Source organism: Fukomys damarensis, unplaced genomic scaffold, assembly GCF_012274545.1.
Source record: "Fukomys damarensis isolate Sample0158 unplaced genomic scaffold, DMR_v1.0_HiC HiC_scaffold_39, whole genome shotgun sequence".
NCBI lineage: Eukaryota > Metazoa > Chordata > Mammalia > Rodentia > Bathyergidae > Fukomys > Fukomys damarensis.
The window spans coordinates 116,464,739-116,487,983 of record NW_022900951.1 but is presented as its reverse complement, the minus strand read 5'-3'; the positions used below and the strand labels follow the sequence as shown (position 1 = coordinate 116,487,983).

At 40.4% G+C, this 23,245-nt stretch overlaps 1 long non-coding RNA gene across 3 annotated transcripts in view; it reads right to left on the bottom strand.

Annotated features, from left to right (window-relative positions):
* Positions 1–22,965, bottom strand: part of LOC104876901 — a 30,045-nt gene extending 7,080 nt beyond the window's left edge. For 2 of the 3 annotated variants that reach the window (XR_784454.2, XR_004515779.1), the window contains exons 1-7: positions 22,713–22,965; positions 20,936–20,971; positions 20,002–20,120; positions 17,341–19,074; positions 10,322–10,461; positions 8,772–8,828; positions 5,912–5,998 (exon numbers count right to left, since the gene is read on the bottom strand). This is a non-coding gene — a long non-coding RNA (uncharacterized LOC104876901). Of the gene's footprint in view, positions 1–2,042; positions 2,156–5,911; positions 5,999–8,771; positions 8,829–10,321; positions 10,462–17,340; positions 19,075–20,001; positions 20,121–20,935; positions 20,972–22,712 lie in introns of all 3 variants that reach the window. The other variant, XR_004515780.1, reaches the window with a different exon arrangement.
* Positions 22,966–23,245: the final 280 nt, after the last annotated feature.

Genomic DNA, 23,245 nt, shown 5'->3' with positions numbered 1-23,245 from the left:
ATTTAATTAATTTTCTACATTCCACCATTGTGTAATTTATTTTCTTTGAGATATTTTATCTTCCTCTCTCACCAAAATCCCATAAGCATACCCTACACTAATCAAATTAAATGTCCAGCATATTAAAAATAAATATGTGTAATTTGGTGGCTTTTCAAAATATTCAGCATGAAGCCTTCGAATAAGTTCTAGTCACAATCTAATTTACACAAAAAATTTCTGATATACTTTTTTTTTTTTTGGTAATGGGGATCGAACTCAGGTCCTTGTGTTTGCAAAGAAGGCCATGGAAACTCTGAGCTAAATCCCCAGGCCTTTTATACTTTTATAAAGTGAATTGCCCCACGAAAGCTTTCCTTAGATAAAACATAACTTATACATTCTGTTTGCTTACTATAAAAATAAATCAGATGTTCTTTAGTGATATGAAGATATATGAGGTTAAATTAAGTAGATGCCTTGGGAATCTCAGAGGTGAGAAATAGAGAGAGACATACCGACCATTTTGTCTGCAAAACAGGAAAGGAAAATGTCCAAGAAAACAAGGTGCTGATCACCGCTTCCCATCAGGAGCAGAAATCATTGCCAAAGTGGTGTGTAAATCATCTTCTGGCATTTTGTAATCTTATTTGACCACAAATTGGTCAAGTGCTATTTTCACCTCTGGGTTGCATTTTATCCCCAAACCCTCAGTTGTTTACATAAGATTCTCAGGAAGGACCACGGAAGGCATCCAGAGCATTCTTGCATGCTTTAAGCCATCTGTTATTTTCTGACTTTCTCAATGTTTGAGTTGTACGCTTTTCACTTTACTATTAGGAAAATGAACTCCTTCACACATTGAGCTAAAAGCTTCCTGTCCTTGGACAGTGGCAACTCTGAATACAATTGCCTTCTGTGTCAGTCTGAAGTGGCTGTCACTCTCAGCTCCTCCCTCCTCAACCCTGGTGCCTTAAACGAGTGGTTGTGACTATGTTGCAGGTGCACACAGTATCTTTGCAGGCTGCATTTCACTTCCTATCTCCTCTTCCCAACTCTCATACTGACTTCATTTCTGAAATTTCTTTGCAGGTGCCTGGATTCAGACCCTTTGACAGCAGCAAGATGCCTTGCTTAGGCTCCTGATATTTCAAAGGAAATGAGTTACTGGCTCTAGGATTTTCCGGAATACCTGCTCTGTGGTAGTGGGCCACGGCAATCTCACTGTTGAGCCCAACTAGGCCCGCAGGGCCCCAAGCAGGTGGGTGTCACTAAGACTCCATGCCTGGCAGTATACATGTGGGGGGGGCAGGGGGTGGTGTGCATGTGTATGTGTGTGTGTGTGTAGATAGATAGTCTTTTACATGTGACTCCATCTTTACAAATCTAAAAAATATTTTCATGTGATTTTAATTTGTTTGTGGAAATTAGCCTAATTTGGGATTAAGGAGGGCAAATGTAATGTCACAGACATTTTTCAGATGAGAAAACAGAGACGCAGAAGAGGTCCCAAGTTGTGCCAAAAATAAATGAGGAGTTAATATAAATTACTGTTGAATAATACTACTGCTCCTCTTATGAGGCAATGGTCACTTATGAATGCTATACTTATGAGTGCTTCCTTTAAAACAACATTGATTACATAATTCCAGGCCTATTGTAACATGGAAATAAGAAGCCCTTTTTTCAAAACTTCTTAAGAATTATGAGATGGTGACACTGGCTCAGTAGACTAAGAATGGAGGTCTTCTAAGCTTTGGGCCCTATGCAAAAGCACAGGTCACAAGCTGTGAAGTCAGCCCCGCTCATGTATCTTCAAAATGTAAATCTATATCTTAATATAATGTTTAATTATAGGGATGAGGGAGCAAACGTGTCACCAATTTTCCTATTCTTCTTCTATGAAAACTTCTTGTTTTGTTACCTCTTATACATCTCTTATGTCATCAAGAGTACCATTAGAAACCTGTCATGTAAATGTACAAGATCCCAATAATGAATGTAGCTGTACTGTATACCTAAAATGTACCAATAAACTCAATAAAAAGAAAAAAAAAGAATACCGTTAGAATCAGAATGTGTCAGGATTGCTGGATGAGCAGCTTTTATTTCACTGATTCTTGAGATAATATACTTCCAGTGGAATTCTGACACATCTTGCCAAACCTTGCAAATTCTACATAAAACAAAAGCAGGAAAACAGCTCAATCTCTGTTCCTTCTCCTCTTAGGCCTTCCAGTCAAAAAAGGTTACACCGATGCTGCTAAGACTAAATGAAGTGCTCGGACAACCATCAAATAACGAAAGAGATACTGCAATGTCACTTAAGAGGATTATGATGACATGTTCAATGAGATCCACACCTGTTTTTCTAAATACAATACATAGAAAAGCTATTTTCATTGGTGTTCAAACTCCAATGCTGATAAGTATGAGACTTTGGCTTTCTGCCCTCCAGAATACATGTGTCTTGACAAATTACTTACTATATTTAATCAGTTCCGAGGTGCATATTTTTCATATCTCTGAAATCACAATGCACATTGAAATCAATGTCATTTTTACAGCAACTGTGGGCCATGAGGCAGCTGAATAGGAGTTGTCACTGTAGAGACTTAAACTTGGTCATGGACATTGTTATATCAGGATAAGACAAAAGTATGACTAAGTAAGCATAAAAAGCTCTTTGGATCAACAGAAAATCAGGATTTCATGGACATGAAGGCTTTACATGATATTTTTTCTAGAACTGTATCTTTTTCTTAATGTTACAAAGAAAGAATTAAATTAAATCTCTCAGATGTGATGAAATACGTCAAGTCTTCAACAGAATAAAATATCACTACTGGAATTCTGATGCATTTGAAGAGCTTCACACGCAATCCCCGAGAACCCTTCCAAACTTCATACTAGGAAAACTTCTAGGTACTAAGGACAGATTATTTTTCAAATAGCCTTAGTGGAACATTTTGTTTTTTACTTTGTCCAGCTTACAAGAAGAGATTTGCCAACATGGAAAGCTAAACAATAATGAAAGGTACTGATTACATCAGAATATTGATATACTGGACTAGATTAATGGACAAATCAATTTTTTCGTAGTCATGGTTTTAAAGGAAGTTTGAGATTTTCAGTAGAAGGTCTAGACCAGGGCTATCGTATCATACATGCAACGTGAGCTACATGTGTCATTTTTAATTTTCATGCTGCAACATTTTAGAGAGTTTGAAAATAAGTGAAATTAATTTTAATAGTACTTATTATTTGGATCAGGGCAAAATATTGTCTTATCAAGACTTAACCAATATAAAATAATGAATACTTTATAATTGTCCTGTCTTTGTGATGTGCTGTATTTTAAACTTAATAGCATCTCAGTTCATAGCAGTCATATCATAAAGGAAGAACTACCTCAGACCAACTATTTTCCAGGAGTGCTTAAAATTAAGCATTATTTTCCAGCTTTTCTCAGTACTAGTGACTAAAATGGAAAACAAAGCACCTCCTAACAAGTAGCTGTGTATATTGCTGTCACTGATCGTTCTGATTGCAACTGGATTATTTTCCAGCACTAAAAATGCAGTAAAACTTAATACATAGAAACTGTATGTGATTTGTTTCAGACATGGTATATCATTCAATTAAACTAGTGAAACCTGTTATCTCAGGTTGTATCTTAAAACAATTTTTACATTTAAAATAAAGCCTTATTTCATTTTATAAATAACATATTTTCTAACTTGTTAAAAAAATGACATGCTAATTATCAGACCAATTTTTTTAGCCATATATATACTTTTCTGTTTCCTAACATATAATTGAAAAGTTTGATTTGGTAGTCAAACAAAATTCATAGATTTAAGTTTTTTTCCTATGTCATTAAGTATTCCCAGAAACCCAATACCAGTGTTCTAAAGGTACATGAAAACATACATGAAAGGAATCTGAACTTCTCATCAGACTCCGTGTTTCATCCATGAATCTAACTTCAGCTACACCTTACATTTCGTAATTTAAATTTATATACCACGGGCTCAGTGATAGGCCATGAACAGGGTCCTGGATTCAACCCACAGCATCATAAAAATTACATAAATAAATAATAAATACATAAAGAACCTACCAGAAACAAATTTTTTGTTTAACTGAATTTATTTTCAAATGGATCAAACTTCATTATTATTATAAATCCTATATTTAATTGTTAGTTATCTGTTTAAGGAGATACGTCCCATAATTGATTTCTCTCTTTTTAGTAATGATTCTTAAAATACATATTAATACTTTTTCACTAAAGAATGAAGTCAGAAACTTTTTCTAAAACTAAAACTGATTTGATTCATTATTTGGACACAGCTTTCCCAATTATATTATATTTGATTTGATTTGCCTTTTCCAATCATATTGCATTATAAATACTATATATAAAATTGCTGATTCAAACCTACAATCTTCAGTTTCTATATTTAATACTATAAATTTAGATATTATATCAACTTATTTTATTGGCAAGAGATGGTTAAATTTTTGATTTCTCCAAAGCTTTGTAAGTATAGTGCATTAAATATAATTCCTCAAGCGAAATTATGACAAATAAAATAGTCAATTGATGAATCTTGGTAAAGCCATTTTGGTAGACTTCCTGAAAACTGAAAAAGGACATGGTTGAGAAAAAATCCTTTAGTAAATCAGAGAGTTATTTTGTTTTGTTTTTTGTTTTTAGTATTAAAGACAGACGTAATTGAGTGATCTGTTAAAAACTAAAAATTTTCATTAAAGTTCATTAAATTATTTTTGATGATAGGTTACTGTGTGATTTTTTTTATCTGTGATTTGGACATTCATTTCATTCCTTTCTACTTATTGATAGGAACAAAGTTATCTGAGTTCTTCTATCTATAAAACTGAAAAATAAACCAGACATGGTGGTTTATTCCTGAAATCCCAGATGCTAAGGAGCTTGAGGCAGGAAAATCCCAATTGTGAGGCCAGCCTGGACAAGTAGCAAGACCTTGTCTCGAAGGAAAACTTAAAAGGGCTGGTGATTTAACTCCGTGGTAAAGTATTTGCCTGCCATCCACACAGCTGTGGGTACAATTCCCAAAACAGAGGAAGAACGACAAAGGAAAGAATATTGGAGAAGAATCAAGTTAAATCCATTTGAAAGATGTGTTTCCAACCAAATCTACTTTTCATTTTTATGAACTACTTACCAAAATGTATAATATTTTATATGCTTCCGATCAGCTATATACTATTAATAACTTAGTGATAACATTTTAATACTCAAGACTGAGAATCCCAGGAAAATTCATTTCAATCATTATATACTTTCTGTTGAGATGTGTGGTAGATCAATAAAAGACCTTTAAACATAAAAATATATTGCATCAAAATCAATTATGTAAAAAAGTTGAATGGAATGATTAAATAGAAAAATCATAAAACTTTTGACTGCTTATTGAATACCTTGTTCATTGCTTTTCTTTAAAATTAACAATGAGTATCAAATTAGTATTTTTATTTCATTGACTAATGCCAAATGTGATTAAATCATTTTATTAAAAGCATACATATTAAGAATATGCTAGAAATAATAGCAGCAAACGTATAAGCTCATACTAAATTTCGGATGTTAACTTCAAAGCAGGCGTGTAATGTGGTAAATTCTTTTTCAAAGTGACTAGGTGGCAAAATTTTTAGAAAATGTGAAGACCATTGCTATAGTAAACAGTCTCAGTGAATCCCAGAAGGATATTTGGGGAAGGATAGAATTTGGAAATAAAGTTTTCATTTCATTACTATTTTTATTTCAGGATAGATTAAAAACCACGACAGCGTGATATCGTCTAGTTTATTCTCCAGGGCAGTTAACCTCGAAGTGAGTCAAGTTCCAAGAGGGTTTGGAGAAATGCGCTAATACTGTACTTACTGAATGTAGTCACTAGATGGCAGTGTGTACCGGGGGCGAAGCCCTCTTTCTCCTGGTCCGTGTTGTTTCTCCATCTTCTAGCTCCTCCTACAAAAAGGAAACGATGACTAAGGACAGTAACAACAAAATCAGAAAACATTTGTTTCAGGACTTCCCATTCACCAGGGACAGTAGTTAACATCATTCTGAGAACTTCAGGAATCACCTTGTTTGCGAACATAAATCTATTCTTCATCAACACAGCAACAAATTATTATTGGTACATTTGAAAATAAAGTTAATATCTCTATGACACAACCATACAGTTTAACCACAAAAAGCAAACCCTATCTAGCTAAGCAGGTTGTCTTTAGCAAAAATAAATATAACTTAACAGGAGCGACTATGACATCCCCGGGACTTCATCTCACGGGATCTTGAAACAAAGATCAGTCCCACATTACAGATGACAAAACAATAAAGGTGTCCCAAGCCACTGAGCTCCTAAGTGATAAAGCTGGAATGAAAATGCAGGTTTGGTTTTGTATTGAAATTCATCAGCTCTATATCTCACTACTAAAGTGTGATGATGCAGTGGGCAGGTGTGCCTGTGGGTCTTTCTGTGCTGGGCTGTGCACAGATTTATATTTCAGAGCTTCCATGAGACCTGTGGCTCTGATTTTGTGCAAGTCATCATCATTACATGCAGTAATGTGTGTGTGTGTGTGTGTGTGTGTGTGTGTACAAAACACGTGATCGCAATACCTTCTAGAATTAGTTTTGGCAATTTCCGCATGTACTTTACACAGTATAGTTAGCTGACGGGACGTAATGTTCACTCTCCCAAGAGACTAAGAAGAAAGCACATTAGAAGTCACAGCCCCCTTTAAAAATATATGAGTCTCCCTGTATACATGAGGGATCATCTTTGTTTTCATGTGTATCTATCCACACACACATTCTTACTACGTCTGGCTGTGTTATTTGCCTAGGATGTGATCTGCCTCATTTCTGTGAGAACACACTGCACCTAAGTAAGTGTAGATCTGCACATGCACTTATGTGTGTAACTATTAGAGTGCAATTACACAGCATGTAATTACATGTGTGTATGTGCCTTTAAGAATGTTTTTGAATGTACCATCACCTAAGTGGGTTAGTACATAGGAAAATCTGTTTGTAGGACCAGGCCGGTGTCCCCTGGTCCATTTATCTCTGTGTGCATCCATGCCTGTAGGGTAGTATCTGTGTCTGTCTGGACATGTTCAGTACTCACGTTCGCTGCCTACAAATGTTCATCTGTGTGAACTACTGCATGCACATGTCCTCCTGTCTTGCTGGGCATTTGTATGTCTTGATCTTTACATTATTTCCTGTAATGCTCTTATCTATGTCTGGGACTATCTGTATTACTTGTGGTGAACCTTTTAGAGATTTCCCTGATAACAAACAGCTCGCTGCGGCACGTGGGCCATAGCTCCTCCACCACCACTGTTCTATATTCACCTATCTACGTCTCGGTGCTTATCCATGTGCTCATTCAAATCTCTTTGCATGCGTATGGTCGTGTAACCCTCAGGGGCATGTGTGTCTGAGTACAAACCTGTGTGTAAAGTAATGTGTTTGAATGAATCCGAGTGAGCGCATCTGTGTGTCTGTGTGTAGATATTAATGCTGATGTTCATGTAAGGGCTCAGTATGTGTGGGAATTCGGCATGCCTGAGAGATACATACACGGAGAGAGAGATCTATGTATCTGTTCCTGGGTTTGCGCATGTCTCTGTGGTCTGCACGCTCGTCTATGTTTGCATGCATATACACTGTTCTACGCACAACTGTCTGCACAAACTTGTGCCTGTGAAGGTAATGCTTGTCTCTTTCGGCATGGTTGCACACATCCTGTGAGCATAGGCTAATAGCACACATGCTTTTGTGCATATCTGCGAATCTCTGCATTTGTACAGACGCGTGTTTCTGGGGATCCATGTGTATCTGTAGAGCCGTGCAGTATTCTTCATGTCTGCAGATCTGTACATAAGTTTCTGCCAGCTTCTGTGTCCGTCAGCGTGTGCGCATATATGGGCATGAGTGTGTGTACTTCCCTGTCTCTGTGCACATGCTTTGTTTCTGTGCACTTGCCTGTATTTCTGGCCACTTGTGTAACTTGGTGGGGTCCTTCTGCGTACAAGTGAGTCAGTGTGAGACTATGGATGTGTTTGCCCATGTATACCTTTGTGCAGATTTTTGGGTCTGTGTCTAGATGTCTATATGTAAATGCATGCCTTTGGGAAAATGTACCTGCATTCGTATGTATCTATACTAAATGTGTGTCTCTCTTTAGACACACACATACTTGTCTAAATATATGGGGTGTGACCAACAAATACAGTGAAAATCTAAATTTAAAAATTTACTATGGTAAAGACACATTGCTATTAATCCCCATAAAAATACTCTCCTTCACTTTAAACACACTTTTGCCATCCTTCTTTCCACTTTCTGAAGCAGCTCTGGAGTCCTCTTTCGTGTATATAGTTGCACTGTCATGGCTGCCTTAATGTCCTGGATCCATTCAAATCATTTGCCTTTCACGATCATTTTGATTTGCGGGCAGATCCAGCAAGGTGGATGAGGACACACTAATGTTTTTCCTGGCCTGATTTCCCATTGGATGGCACTTTACAGCAGCATTTACCTGTAAATAGTGGACCCCTGATTGGAAACAGGCACGTGCGCCTCAAAAGGCTGTGTTCTGAGCCAAGCTTCCTGCTAAAAAGGTTCTCATTTCATTCTGCGACTAGCCTAAAAGACAGTGTTGCTTTGTTTTTTTTATTCACATGTACAAATAGGTAAACAGACTCAAAGAAGTGAAGTCACTCACCAAGTCTGCGTGAGCATGGGGGTCCTCTTTTCAGACTCTGAGGAACAAATCAATGTGCTGTTGAGAATTGGACGTAATTAATAGACTGAGTTTTGTTACATGAAAAGACTTGATGTTCTACAGTAATCACACATCATAGACTGTTTTTCTAAGATGTAAATTTATGACTTAAATTTGTAGATGCAATCAGGTGCTCTGCTGGGGAAGTCACTGACTGTGGAAATGTCTTCACATTGTAGGGCAAGTCAAGATGTTGCAGTCTATACAGGGAAGTCTGTGTACTGCGCTATGTATCTTGGAGTCACGGGGTGCCGCTGTTTCCCGGGTTGATCTCAGGGATTCTATAACAGATTTCCATGTCTTACGTCCGATGTATGGATTTTAGAATGTGTTTTAAGGAGAGCTTATGTGAATTTTTGTGTTGGGGGCCACAGGTGGTGGTAAAGCACATCAGGTGTACTGTGAACCTAGTACTGCATTTCTGGAGGTTGTAGTCCAATTCTGTGTATCAGGAGGCAAGTCTGTATGATACAGACTGATTCCAGATGGAGTGCGGTACAGGTCTTCACACTGGAAAGAGAGTTTGGGGGACTGGGCCCAAGTCTAGGGTATGACAGAGCTGTATTTGTGCGGTAAGTCCACTCTGCTTTAAGATGCAATTCTTCATGCTGTGGGATACACCATTGTGTAACTGTGTACTGAGGTGTGGGTCTTTGGGCTGAGTGATGGTTTTGTGGTGGGGTATGTTTCGACAGCACAGAGTGTGCCTTTCTGTTTTGGAGCGAGCCTGCACATTTTGGGGCTTGCTGTATTTCGTTTTCATGAGCACTTTTGTGTGTTACAAGTAATATATAGATGTGTGGTGCTGTGAAATTGTGACAAGATTCTGGGTGTTGTAGGAGAGTGTGAGTGTCAGAGAGCATGTCAGTGCATCTTGGGAAGAACAACAAGGGCTGAGTCTTTATGTTGTGATTTCACTTGAGGCTTTTCGAGGTGTGGCTGTATGTGAGGGAAAGTGTGTAAATAGTGTGGCAATGCTGGGACTCTGCAGAGTGTCTGTGAATTTCCCAGGCATTGGTGCATTGCACGATGCATCATTTCACTGGAATGTTTGCCCTAGTGCACTGGGTGTGTACACTGCAGACTGTGTCTAGAGAATGTGCGAAGGGTGAGGCTGTGCTGCAAAAGGCATGCCTGGTAAGGAGTATATCTGAGCCAATTTTGTAAGTCCTCAAATGGTTCTGTGTGTGGAGGGGACTGTTTTCTTTGCGGAGTATTTGCATCCCAGAATGTGGAAAATTGAGGTGCATGTGTGCATTAGAATGTAGTTTTGTGTTTGTGAGGAAGTCTTTCTGTCAGTAGGTAGATCTGTCTATTACAAGTTGTATCTATGCACTGCGGAGCTAGTTTGTGCATTACATAAGACATTCTTTAGTGTAAGTACCAAGACAATTCGTGGAGAGGCTGGATATTTGGGATCTGCAGCAGGATAATCCTACACTGTAGAGTAAGGCTGTGCATTGTAGAGATACTTGCTCTGTGAAACTTACCTGTGGGTTACAAGTCATCTCTCCATGTTAGGAGGTGAGTCTAGGCATGGTGGAGTTGAGTCCTTTTATTGTAGGTTCACTGAAGGCGTTGTGAGGCATTTCTGTACTTCTCTGGTGCAAGACTGAATTTTGAAGCAAATCTAGGTGTAATGGTAGCATTAGTTACAATCTGGAGCACATGCTGGCATTCTGTGAATTTATGTTGTGTGAAGTACAGTTGTACATTGTGATGGAGGGTCCCCTGGGATGCGTGAGGAGTCGTATGTCATGAAGCATGTGCGGCATACTAAGTTGGTCTGGCTATTGGTTAGTGTGGAAGTTATGGAAGCACCCAGGCATTATGGGGTTCATATGGATGTTACAAAGTGTTTCTTGGTGTTGTGGTGCATGTCAGTGTGTTCGGGGTTGTATTTGGCAGTTTGGGAGCATTATTAGGTGATCTCATGCTTTGAAGACAAGTGTCTGGATTGTAGGATAACGCTGTGTATGGGGTGATTTTGTATGTTGGGGGATGAATGCAAGGCTGGATGAGCTCCATGAATTGTGGGGAAAGTCTGTTTTCCTGTTTTCCATGGTGTGTTTTAGAGCTGCTAGACAAATCTATGCTGGCAGGGGCCAGGGGTGAAGGAGGCAAATCTATACGACGGTGGAAGTAACCGTTTATTCTGGGTGCATTCTTTATGAGTGTGTGATCTGAGAAATGTTTGTAAGTTTCTATGCAATGCTGTGTTTTTCTGAGGACTCTGTCTTGTGAAGTGTATTTATGCACTGAGAAATGTACATAGGAGCTTCAGGAAAAGCCATATATTTTGGATTAAGTGTGTGTTTTGTTGAAATTTGGGGTGCTGTGACATGGGATGGAATATTAGTGTAATAGAATTCTCTGTGCAGTTTGGAAGTGTGCGTAAGTTATGAGTGAGGCCTGTGCTATATGCAAAGTGTGCTTCGGTATTATGGGCACCTGTGAGTTATGAATCCACACTAAGAGGGCAAGTCTATGTTCTGGATTGAGTTTATGTATTTTGAACTGAGTGCAAATGTACGGTGCAAATGGAATGTGTGGTTGGTCCGTACGTGTGGGGGTGAATCTTTGTTCTATGGGATAGATTTGTGAGTTGTCCGTTATGAGTTTGCATTATCGTATAATTCTGTGAAGTCACTCTACGTTGCATAGAATATGTGTACATAATGGATATGCCCATTTTTCGTGGAGTATGGGTAGGTTTGTATGTTCTGGGGCCAATCTGAATTTTATTAAAGGAAAATATGAAACAAGGGAAGTGTGGATGTCGTCTGGCACATCTAAGGGCCGTGTGCATATGTGTGTGTGTGTATGTGTGTATGTGTTTCTTTTTATTTAACTGTACATTTTCCAGAATTGCTTTGCATTGTAGGGAAAGTGTTAGCATTGCGGCACAGGTCTGCGGACTGTACAGCGTGCCCCTGTCATAGAACATGTCCATGGGTTGTGTTATTTATTTTGGGTCATGTGTTTGTGTTTTAATCTATGCTAGTGAGTGTGTCTGATCGTGAATCTGGGTATTCTGCAGTAAATCCAAGTCATGGGTATGTCTGTGTGTTGTGTGACTTGTATGTGTTGTCCATCCCATTTGAGCTTTACACGTAAAGGCTTTTGTGTAACGAATGTGAGTAGTTGTTTCACAGGGCATGCTGGGAGTGGAGGTGGGCGGTTTGCCTGTGTGCTGCTCAGGTTAATCTCAGTGATTTGGCAACAAACAAGGGCTCGTGAGCCAATTCTGTGCTATGCAGTACGTATGGATATCTTACGACAAACCTTGAAATAGTGGAGCATATCTGGACAGTGTGGCATGTATGTGTTCTGTAAGTTAAATATGAGTGCTTTAGGGGATTTGGAGGCATTAGCAGCTGTGTGGTGGAGACAGCCTGTGTCTTAGGGGGCACTTCTGTGTACGGCAGGATGTGTCCATGGACTGTGGGGCCACTACAGATCTTACTCTGGGAGTTACCACAATATGAAGTGAGCACTGGTATCTACCTATCCTTCTGCTTGTTTTCCATTCTTTCTGTGTGTTGTGAAGCAAGTTTTCATGTTTGGGTGTAGGAGGTCCTGCCTGGCACAATTCCGTATTTGGGAGAAGGTGTGACATTTTCGAAAGTTGTGGGGCTGGTTTGCACTGTGGGGCGTGTCTAGCTGCTGTAAGGCTAGGCTGGGTGATGGGAAGTCTGTCTGGTATTTTGAGATCATGTGGGTTTTATGGGGCTAGATTAAAGCTGTACGGTGAATCTGGGTTTGGCAATGAGCAAGGACTGGTGCCATGGAGGGAGATTTGAGTATTACCCTGAGTCTGGCCTATAGAGGGAATGTGGATGAATATAGTAGGTACAAATAATGTGAGGATTTTATCTGAATGCTGTCCAAGATCTCTGTCAGAGCAGTGGGAAATATTTGGTTTGCAAAAGAAAGATTTCAGAAAGGTCAATCTGTCATGTGCGGAGAGCATGTTATAGAGAACTGAACTGTGCTATGGGGCCGATCTGGGTAGTCTGGGCTTTGGGAGAAGTGGCAGCCTGGATGATCTCTGGCAAGGCAGGATGTTGGGAAATGAATCTGGGTGATGCTTATGTGTTAGGGCTTTGTCTAGGCATTCTCTAGTACTTCAGACTTGTGCTGTTAAACAAATCTTGGTATTGTAGAAGCAAGAAGTGATTTCATAGAAATAGTCTGGTGTTGTGTAGATCTGTGTGTCAGGGAATAAAGTCTGTTATCATGTAACAAGTCTGGATGAGTAGTGTTGTGTTTGGGAGTTATTTTTAATTATCTCTCTGCTCTGTGACCCTCATATGTCGCAAAGTCAATACAAGAGGTGTTTATGGGGACACTCTGCATGTTGTGAGATTAAAAGATTTTGGAAGACATCTGTTATGGGTATTATCTCTGTGTTGTTGGCCCAATCTTACAGAGCGAGTCTGCATATTTATTATGAGGAATTCCTATGCACTGTAGAGTTTTCTGTTTTGTCCACTGTTTCTATGTGTTACCGGACAAGTCTTGATGTTGTGAAGGGAAAAAGATGGGGTTTTCTGGCCAGTCTGTGGACTATGAGGATTATTTGGGCTGTGCGTCAGTGTGAATGGTATAGGGCAAACCTGGGTTGGCAGGCAAGTAGCAGATGATGTTTCTGGTTTTGTGACACAAGGCGGGTGTTGTAGAGCTGGTGTAAGAGTTTGAAGGTGAACCGAGATATCCACGGTGAATCCAAGCCTAGGTGCTGTGGGATATATCTGGGCCTTAGGTATTTTTCTGTGTGTTACTCACAATTTGCATGTGTTCTAAGATTTGTCTTAATGTTGATGAGGCAAGTACTTATGGAATCAGTCTGTCACCAGGAGACTGTATGTTATAGAGCATCCTATGTGGAAGGTATGCCTTTGTGTTGCAAGGGATGTGTGCTTGTTGGGTTGCGTTTTGTAGTTTTGCACAGTCATTCTGGGTGTTGTGCAGCCAATCTCAAGTGTTATGGGGAAATATCTGGGTGTTTCGGGGTAGTCTGTTTTCCAGCATTTATGTGTGCTGTGAGGAAAGCCTAAGTATTGTGGAGACAAGCAAATACTGTAGGGATCATTCTACATGTCGCATGGATAGCCTTTCTTTTCATGCCAGTCTAGTTATGCGACAGGACGGGCCGACATAGGTCAGTTTAGCTACTGCAAGATAAGTTTGGGTGCTATGGGGCAAAGAAGGCTTTATGAGTAGGTCCAGATCTCATAAGCTAGTCTGAATATCTTTTGTTTGTTTTGTTTTGTTTTTGGTACAGGGGATTGAACTCGGGACCTTGCACTTGTGAGGTAGGGAGCCGAACCACTGAGCTAAATCCCCAGCCCTAGTCTGAGTGTCTTAAAGTGACTCTCAGGGTCAATGCACTGCAGTGAGAGTATTCCGGAGTGACTTTAGGGATCGATAGCATGTCTGTACATCAAGGGGCTTTATGTTTATTTCTCAACATTTCGGTATGCTCACAGATAAATCTTTTTGCTATGGAATAAAAATCCCAACTAATTCATGACCGGTCTATGTTGTCTGGGGATTGTATGCATTATGGAGAAATGTCCCTAAATTCTTGGAAATGTTTGGGGATCACGAGGTGATTTTGTTTGGCAAGGGACATGGATAAGTGTATCACAGCAAGTCTTAGTATTGTAACATATATCTGTAGTCATAAAAAGTGCTTGTTGTTTAGCATTTATATGTGCTTGAAGGTGCTGGGGTTGTGGAGGAAGATGTCTCATGAGATGAATTATTGTTTTGTGGGAAGAATTTGAGGACACGTCTGTGTATTGTGGCTCCTGTTGGGACATTCTGCAGCTGCCCTCAGTGATGGTGGGTCACCCTGCCCATGGAAGGATAAATCTCTGTATTTCAGATAAGTCTGGACAGTATGGGGCAAGGCTGGTCAAAGTGGGATATGTCTTTGCGTTTTGGGTTCTATGTGTATCTGTCAACATTTCTTGTACACTAGCCTAGGTTTCTTAGAGACAAGAAAGTGTATCATAGAACCAATCTGCGTATTGATGCCAGAACCTGTGTATGCCCGTAGATTGTGAGGCACGTCTCTGTATTATGGTTTTATCCAGTGACCAGTGGGCTAGTTTCGTATTTGGGGTGTGAGCCTGTTTGATGTGGAGTGAATCTTGGTGCTCCTAGGCAAGTCTTGTTCTTCTGCAGTAACCTGTGTATTACAGAATATGTCTGCACATTGTGTTTTTCTGTGTGTAGACACTCCTTTACAGAATGTGCTACTCTGAGGAAAGTTATAACAGGAAGTTATTTTGTGTGGTGAATCCATGTGTGCGACAGGGATAGACTGTTGATTTGTGGCTACCGTTATATGTTGTTGGGGATCTTCTGACAGTCTTGAGTCAAACTACTATGATAAGGGGTGTGTGTTATGAGTCATATATGTGCATTATGACATGTTTAAGGTGTCAATGTGTGTTAACATATCTTATTCAGGAGGCAAATCCTTCTCTTATATAGGCAAGACAATGTTTTGTTGAAGTATGTATGTCACAGGGAAAATCTGTGTTGTGGGTCATGTCCCATTTCTGTGTGTTGTAAAGCCAGTCTGGTTACTGTCGTGAAGTTTATGTGCTGTGATCCTGTACTTTGGATATGTCTATGTGTTGTGGATTGTTTCTAGAAATTCTAGTGAATTCTTTTCATTGTGGAGGTGATGTGGTGTTCTGGGATGAGCATTACAAATGTCTTTATGAGCTGAGATTAAGAAAAAAACAGTGAATGCTGCTGCTGAGCTCCATGCAATAGAAAGGCAGGCTTGTAAAAAGATTGCTGTGTGTCCTCATCTGCCTTATTCATCAAATGTGGCACCCTTAGACTTCTGGCTCTTCCCCATAGTCAAAATGACCAGAAAGGTAAATGTGTTTAATTTAGGGCCACAGAGGCAGCCAGACCAACACAACTAATGATGATCACTCATAAGGGAGGGCTTCCGTGACTACTTCAGAAAGTGGCAAGAGAGGTGGGATAAGTGTGTGAAGTGAGCCAAAGTATTCTGAAAGTGATTCGTGGCGATGGGTTTTTTACTGTATTTTTAAATGTAAACATACACTGTATCTTTCAATCATGCTTCATATACTGTGGAGCAAGCACATGTACGACAGAAAGCATTTAGTTGAAGATGAGCTTTTCCATGGACGAGTCTCTGTATCGAGGCTATATTTGCACATTGCAGCGTGTGTCTAAGTGTTACGTGATGAGTCCCGCAGTTATGCAGACACTGCACTGTGTGGAAGATGCTTCTAGGAGTTGTGGGCTAAGTGCAGTGAACACAGGTAGTGAATGGAGAGAGTAATGACGGGGTGAGTCGTGATGGGATCTGAGGCTTCATAAGGGATTGTCAATATACAGTGGGGTGTTTCTAGTTGCTTCAGGTTGACACTTACCATTATGTTCCAGTTCCTTGCGTAGTAAAAACAACAATAACAAGAAGAAGATCAGCTAACATCAGTAACACGAATTCTTTACCGGGTGCTCTTCTAAACACTTTCTAGACCTTAACACATTTATTCCTCTTAAGAGTTGTATTTTTATTATTCCTAATTTGCAGATGAGAGATCAAGAAACCTTTTCAAGGTCGCAAAAGTTGTAATGCCGTATGTGGGATTTGAACCCAGACAGCTGGAGCTCTGAGTATACGCTTCCCACCAGAGAGAGAAACTAGACATCATGGACCAAATAAGTTGTGCCTAGGGAGGTGGAAGTTAACTTTTGCCTTGTACCAGTCCGAGAGCTGTGATGTGTTTTTGTCTTGTGAGCCTGCCTTTGCTTTGTGTGAGTCTGGGTATTTTAACAGAAGTCTGCATGTTGTGGGATGAATGTGTACCTGTTGTGAGGTGATAGTGTGCATTTAGAGACATGTTTGTGAGTAGCGGGAGAATCTACATGTTAGGGGGCAATAATCTATGTGCAGGAGGGTGTGTGTGTGAGTGGTAGAGGACATATCTCCGAGGTCAAAGCACATGTATATATATTGAGTTGTGGGTCTATGCCTTGTGGAGTGTTGCGTATACACCCTGAATGTTTTGAGGTGGTCTGCGTATCGTGGAATGAATCTGTATGTTATACAGCAGAGTTCATTTCGGTGCACTTCTGTATGTTATGAATACTGGTTAAGCTTAGGGTTCTATTTATGCTCTTGTGGGTATTATGGTAGTGTTATGTAGAGTCTTTCTAGATGTTCTGGGTTGAGTTTATATATTATGCAATAAATGTTTGTGTTGCCAGATGATGGAAGGCATTTGGGATAGGTTTTTCATTTCAGAAAAATGGTGGCAATGGGTAGGGGTATAGCTATACTATAGATTAACATCTCCAATAATACTTCTCATATATCAGGCACCATACTAAACACTTACCATATCTTAATTCATTTATTATTCACAGTAAGCCTCTGAATTAAGTACTACTGTTATCTTTGTTTTATAGATGAACAAACTGAAGAACAAAGAAATATACTTACCCATGGTGACACATTTAGCAAGGGATGGGATCTGGATTCAAACCCAGGTGGTCTGGGTCCAGAGGCCTTGCTCTTAACCATTGCAAAAGCTGTATCTCTGTCGCATGCCAGAGTTGTAGCTCAACAGTACGGTAAAGCATGACTGTCCACTCATGGAAATCTGTGCGAAGAAGGGCAATGTGTGCTTCGAGTCTACACGGTGGGAAACGTCCATGTACACTGTGGGATTTGTGCTCCAGGTTAGGTCCGTGTTGTGATGCGATCCTGTTCATTATGGAATGAATCTGTGTTTACAGGCATGCCTGTGAATTTTAAGGCATGTGTAAGTACTGTGGGTGTGCCCTGAAGGCAAGTTCAAGTGTTGCGGCATAAGTCCATGTTCCGAGCACAAAGGGTGAGTCTCAGTGTGAAGCCGTTGTGAGAAGAGTCAGTGTATTGATGGGAGAAGCTGCATTTTGGTGCAGCCCTGCGCACAGCTTGCACTATGGGCAGCAGCGCAAGCAGGGAAACCAGTTGAGGTGCTTTCTGGTAAATCCGAAGCAAAACTCTTCAACTGGTTTTAGGTGCTTTGGAGCACATGTCCACACTGTGTAGCCACTGTAAGCTGAGGAAATGACGCTGGGTGGCAAGTGCGGGCACTGTGAGCACCACGGGGCTGGAGTATCGTGCTGCAGGGTGTTTCCGTGTCGGAGGCTGCATAGATGCTGTGGGAAGACTGAGGGAGAAGTGCATTGTGAGCTGCTCCTGGAGCACACATGTGTGTTGTGGAACAAGTCTGTCCGTTGTGGTGCCCACGTATGTGCTGCAGCGTCATGTGTGACATATGCCCATGTATGACAGTGTGTCTGAGGAATCCGGGAGTGTTCTAGTGACAGCAGGCCATAGGGTGTGTGGTGAGGGTGAGACCGAGGGGAGGTCAGATGTAGTAGGACAAGAATGCCTATACAGTGCGTCCTTCCACTGCATGCCCATTGCATTTGTTGGCAAAGGCATGGGTGAACTGAAGGACAGTATGTGCTGCACGTTGCATAGCTGAATCTCTGTGCAGTTGGCTACGCTTGTCTGAGTGCTGCAGGGACTGTCTGGACTATGGGTTCAGCCCCGTTTTGTGGGGTAAATCTGCGTGGGGCAGCACGGGTGAGTCAGTGTCCTGCTGGAATGCTGTGCCGTGGGGTGAGTGTCCCTCACAGGCGAGTCTTTGCAGTCTTCGGAATGGGTCTTGGAGCTGTGTCGTGAGTCTGCACTCTGAGGGGACAGTCTGCATTGTGGAGAGATGTGACGCGTGTGCTAGAGTCTCCGTGCTGTGACAGTCTGTGTTCGGTGCTATGGGGAGTATCTGCAGGCTGTGAGAGAATCCATGTTCCGGGTCATGAGTTTGTATGTCTGTGCGTCCAAGGAAGAGTCTGACTGATATGAAGACAGTCTGTGAGGTTGGGATTGTCTGTGCAGGACAAGCTTCTGTCCCGTGTGACAGTTCAATGTCGCTTAGGTGGGTCTCTGTGCTGAGGGGAACCCGTGAGCCTCTCTGGAAGAATCTAGTGATGTGGGAAGTGTCCTTGTGCTGCGGAGAAAGTCTCTTGCTGCAACACTTATGGCTATGCCTTGAGGTGTGTCGGTGTGGTTTAGGGCAAGTTTGGATGCAAGTCTGTGGCTGGAGGTGACCAGTGTGGGCATTAAAAAGTGAGTTGTACACTGCTGGCGCAAGTCTTTTTCCAGGCAAGTCTCCCTTAAAATCTAAAAATAACAATAGACAATACTTTTTTAATGGTTACTATGCAGCCACACACTGTTCTAAAGGTGCTACAAGTCTCATTTTTCATCTGTGGAAACTGAGGCACAGAGAGAATAAGTATTTGTCTCTTGATCATACAACTAACAAGTGGTGGAGATTTCAAAATAGGTAATCTTGTTTCTTGTTCCCACCACGTATGGATTCCCTTGGTGCCCTGAGATTCCCTCATTTCCAATGTGAGAGGGCCTCACCTCAGAAAGACATTGCCATGAGTGCTGAAAACATCCAGTGCAGCTGATTTGAGAAGAACCATCAATAGGCTCAAAGCCTTCAGAGGTTTTGTTTGTTTGTTTGTTTTAACACAATAACGATGTCAGTTTAGTACTGTACAGAAAAACTGACGTCATGCCTGCAGAGTGACTCCTACCACTGGGGACCAATACTTATCCCCTGGCCCCGCGTCTGCATTTCGCATTTCGCTACTGCAGAGGAAACAGTGCGCCTGCGCTGGTGAGCTCTGTTACCTGGGAAACCAGCCTCCAGTCAGAAACAAATCAGAACCTAATGCGGCAAGTTGGAATGACTGGGCTGTGCCTATGGGTCAGAGGGGTTTCTTGCAATAACAGTGGGCAAGGAAGCCCGCCCCCTCATCCCTCTGTTCTTATATTCCACAATCAGTAAATGCCAGAGGTCAGGTCAGAAGTCAATAGTAAAAGAAGGCAGCGTTGGAGTCAGGGGCTCAGCAGGTGTAAAAAGTGGCAAATATTTCTATCAGCAGTATTTAAGCATCTCCTACTAAAAGACTCTGGGTTTTATGTCTTGAGCCTTCCACCTGCAGCGAAAAGAAGGGGACCATAGGGGTGTTTCCCCTATCTGGAAGAAATGGTAACAGTAGGATTGGGACTCAATCTCCAGATCAGACTACTTACTGTCAGCAATAGCTTGGCAAACATTTTTATTTCTGCTCCTCACACATTTCTTACATTTTCCTTATATCATTCTAGAAAATTCCAGGAACCGATCCAGCCAGCTTTAACTCTGCAAGTACCTGAGGAATAAAAAAAAAACAAAGAGGTTGAAAGAGGAGCCTTAGGATGGCCATGAGTCCCCTTTTAAACACACAGACCCTCAGGTGTGTCCAAGAGGAATAACACATCTGGAGCAGTGGTTTTCTACAGTCAATTCCTCAATTTTAACTTGGAACACAAGTGCCCCAAAGGAACATCTCAAGCATTTAAAATGAAATTTCTGTTTGAAAACCACTGTCTTTTGCTGTACATGCCTAGGGCTCCTGAAAGGCAGAAGCACAGACGTGATGTTTCAGCACGCTGCCAGATGCTGCCAGAAGGTGAGAGGACTACAGTGGAATGTAACCATCTTGGGAAGAGAGAAAATGGCCGACCTGCGGAAAGCTACACCCTATCTAATGGGAGAACAGCTGTTGCCGTTTCAAATCAGTGGAAGAAGCAAGCTTAGATCACTCAATAAGTTATGCTGAAACAATTGGTGACCTATATAGAAAAAAGTAAAATTAGATCCCACTTTGCATCACACATCAAAATCAATTTTAGATGGATTAGGAAATGAATTACAAATGAAGGAATGAAATCACTAGGGGGAAATACAGGTGAATATACTCATATACAGGTAGATACTTCAAAGGAAAATATATCACAAAGTCAGTAGATGACAGATGTAGATTTCTCAAAATATAAAGCTGAAAAATGTCAAAAACATCACCACCATCAATGATGAAAATCAACAGGCAAACAATGACTAGAAAAAAATGTTGTAACCACATATGATAAATAAATTAGGTGATATGCCTTGAGATCGGGGAAGTGACCTTAAACTGGTTCATACCATTTCATCCACGAATTCCATGTCTACGAATTTATCCTAGGGAGAAAAACCAGAAAAGCACACAGAAATTTATATGGAAAGATATTTCTTAAATTATTCATAATAACAAAAACTGCACATATATATATTAAATAACTGAACATTTAGTGAGACTGCTGTATGATCAAAAATTATTCATCCAAAACAATTACATTCTCGTGATATATTTTAAAATATGAGGAATTCCTTCCAATGTCTGGTTAATGAATGAGGCAAGATAAAAATGTACGTACATACAATCTTCCTTTTGTATAAAATATATCTCTGTATGCATATATTTGCATATATTCAGAGGAAAAAGAATGGTAGTAATTATGTTTATAGTGATTATCTCTGGGTTATGGGATTAGCGGGTGATTTTTATAGTCATCTATACAACTTTCCAAATTTTCTACGGTAAGTAGTTTATTTGTATAATAAAGAGGGAAACAACATTTTTGAGAAGATGTTTCAACAATCATATAAAACCAGTGGGAGTACAGAGACGAAAGTCTAGGAACAAAGGCAATAAATAAAAAGCAAAGATTAAATACCAACATAGACCAACGGTAGATTATGCAAGATGAACTCATTATGTACCACAGCGAGATTACAGCGTTACTTGCATGTTAGTATGTATAGAATTTCTTATACAAGATGGAGTCCTGGAAATTTTCCTTGGAGTGTCACATGTCCCTAGATGCGTCAGTCACTCTTTTTGCCGCAGTGCTCTGCTGATGCCCCCTCCCTCTGCCTTCAACATGCTCTCTCCCGTCCCCTGCAAAACATGCTACCAGCAGACATGTTCAACTTAGGAAGTGGCCCACGCTCTATACTTTTCAACAAGCTTTTTCATCTTTATTGTTCTTCTTTGACTGCTGCTTTATCATCTAACTCAAAAATCTATTTAGTTTATTTTCTGCTTTCATCTTGTTCAAATGTCAAAACAATCTGAATTCCACAGAAGTATTTTAAAATACTATGTCACTTGTTTTCCTCTCTTCTTGCAGAAACTGGCCTATAAAAACATACGCATTTCCGGGCATATTCCAGAAACACACAGAATAGCTGTGTCAACAGGAATCTCTGCTATGCTTCTCACATCCTTTCAAAAAAGAAAAAAGCCACTAAGAATATTGTCTTTACTGTATAAATTGATGTCCAATAACATAATGAATTTTTCAAACAAAGATACAGTCACAATATTTGCTACTTCTTTTTTTTCATTCTAAAGACTTATTTTAATTTTTCCATCCAATACATGAAGCAATCGCTCTTAATATTATTACACGCAGTCCACATAGGTATTTTGTCACACAATTTTCTTAATTTAGGAAGCATGAGACACAGTATCCTTTCTCCATCGCAAAATAATATTTCTCTCATGCCACACACTAAGAAACCAGATCTGAGAACATCTTGAATCACAGCCCATTTCTTCATGTCCAATCCAAACATGAAGCTAAAGCCAATTTCTCACTTGAATAACATCTCTACAGCATCTTATTTTAGGAAGTATCTTACCAGAATCACAGGGGTTAGAGTCTGTATCTCCTTCTAGCAACTCACCATTTAAGAGGCAAGCTTTAAACTAGAAAAGTCACCGAGGAATATTTAGAATTCAATCCATCTTTCCAGGGCCACTGACTACAGAAATTCCTACACAGTTCTGTATTATTCCATTCCATCAAAACGTGTCATTTGCTTTAAAAAGTGGAGCCTCGATAAGTATTTTACGAAGGCTTTCCTGGCTACTTACCAGTTGCGTACTTTCGGTCTTTTCAGCAGCTCCTAGGCTGTCGCACTGAAGGGGTGGGGGAAAACAGCAACGCAAGGCAGCAGCAGCTTGAAAATGAGCTGGGCTCCGGAGAAGGGATTAGCCCAATGGAAAGAAGTAAATAGACTTGAGATTATCCTCCCAAACCCTCCACAATCATAAAATAATGCAAAGTATTATAACTAAAATGCGCATGCTCATCAGAGGAGACTGTTTCATGATTAAACCTCTGATCAAAACCATGCTACAATTGCCTTGATTTCCACTGGAACCCCTGCAAGACCGTGGGCTTTTGGCTCTTCCGTCTCCTAGCAACGTTCTCATTAATTTTTTTTTCCTGCAGTAGTCCTACTAGGCATCAGAGACCACTGACAAGGTCAAGTCTCTGAGGAGTAGCATTCCCATTTAGTTGTCTAATGTATGATTTCTCCATGTAAATAATACACAGTCAGGAATTCAATAACAAGGTATCCTGAGGGAATTTCTGATTCAACTGACACTCCACAATGAGAAGC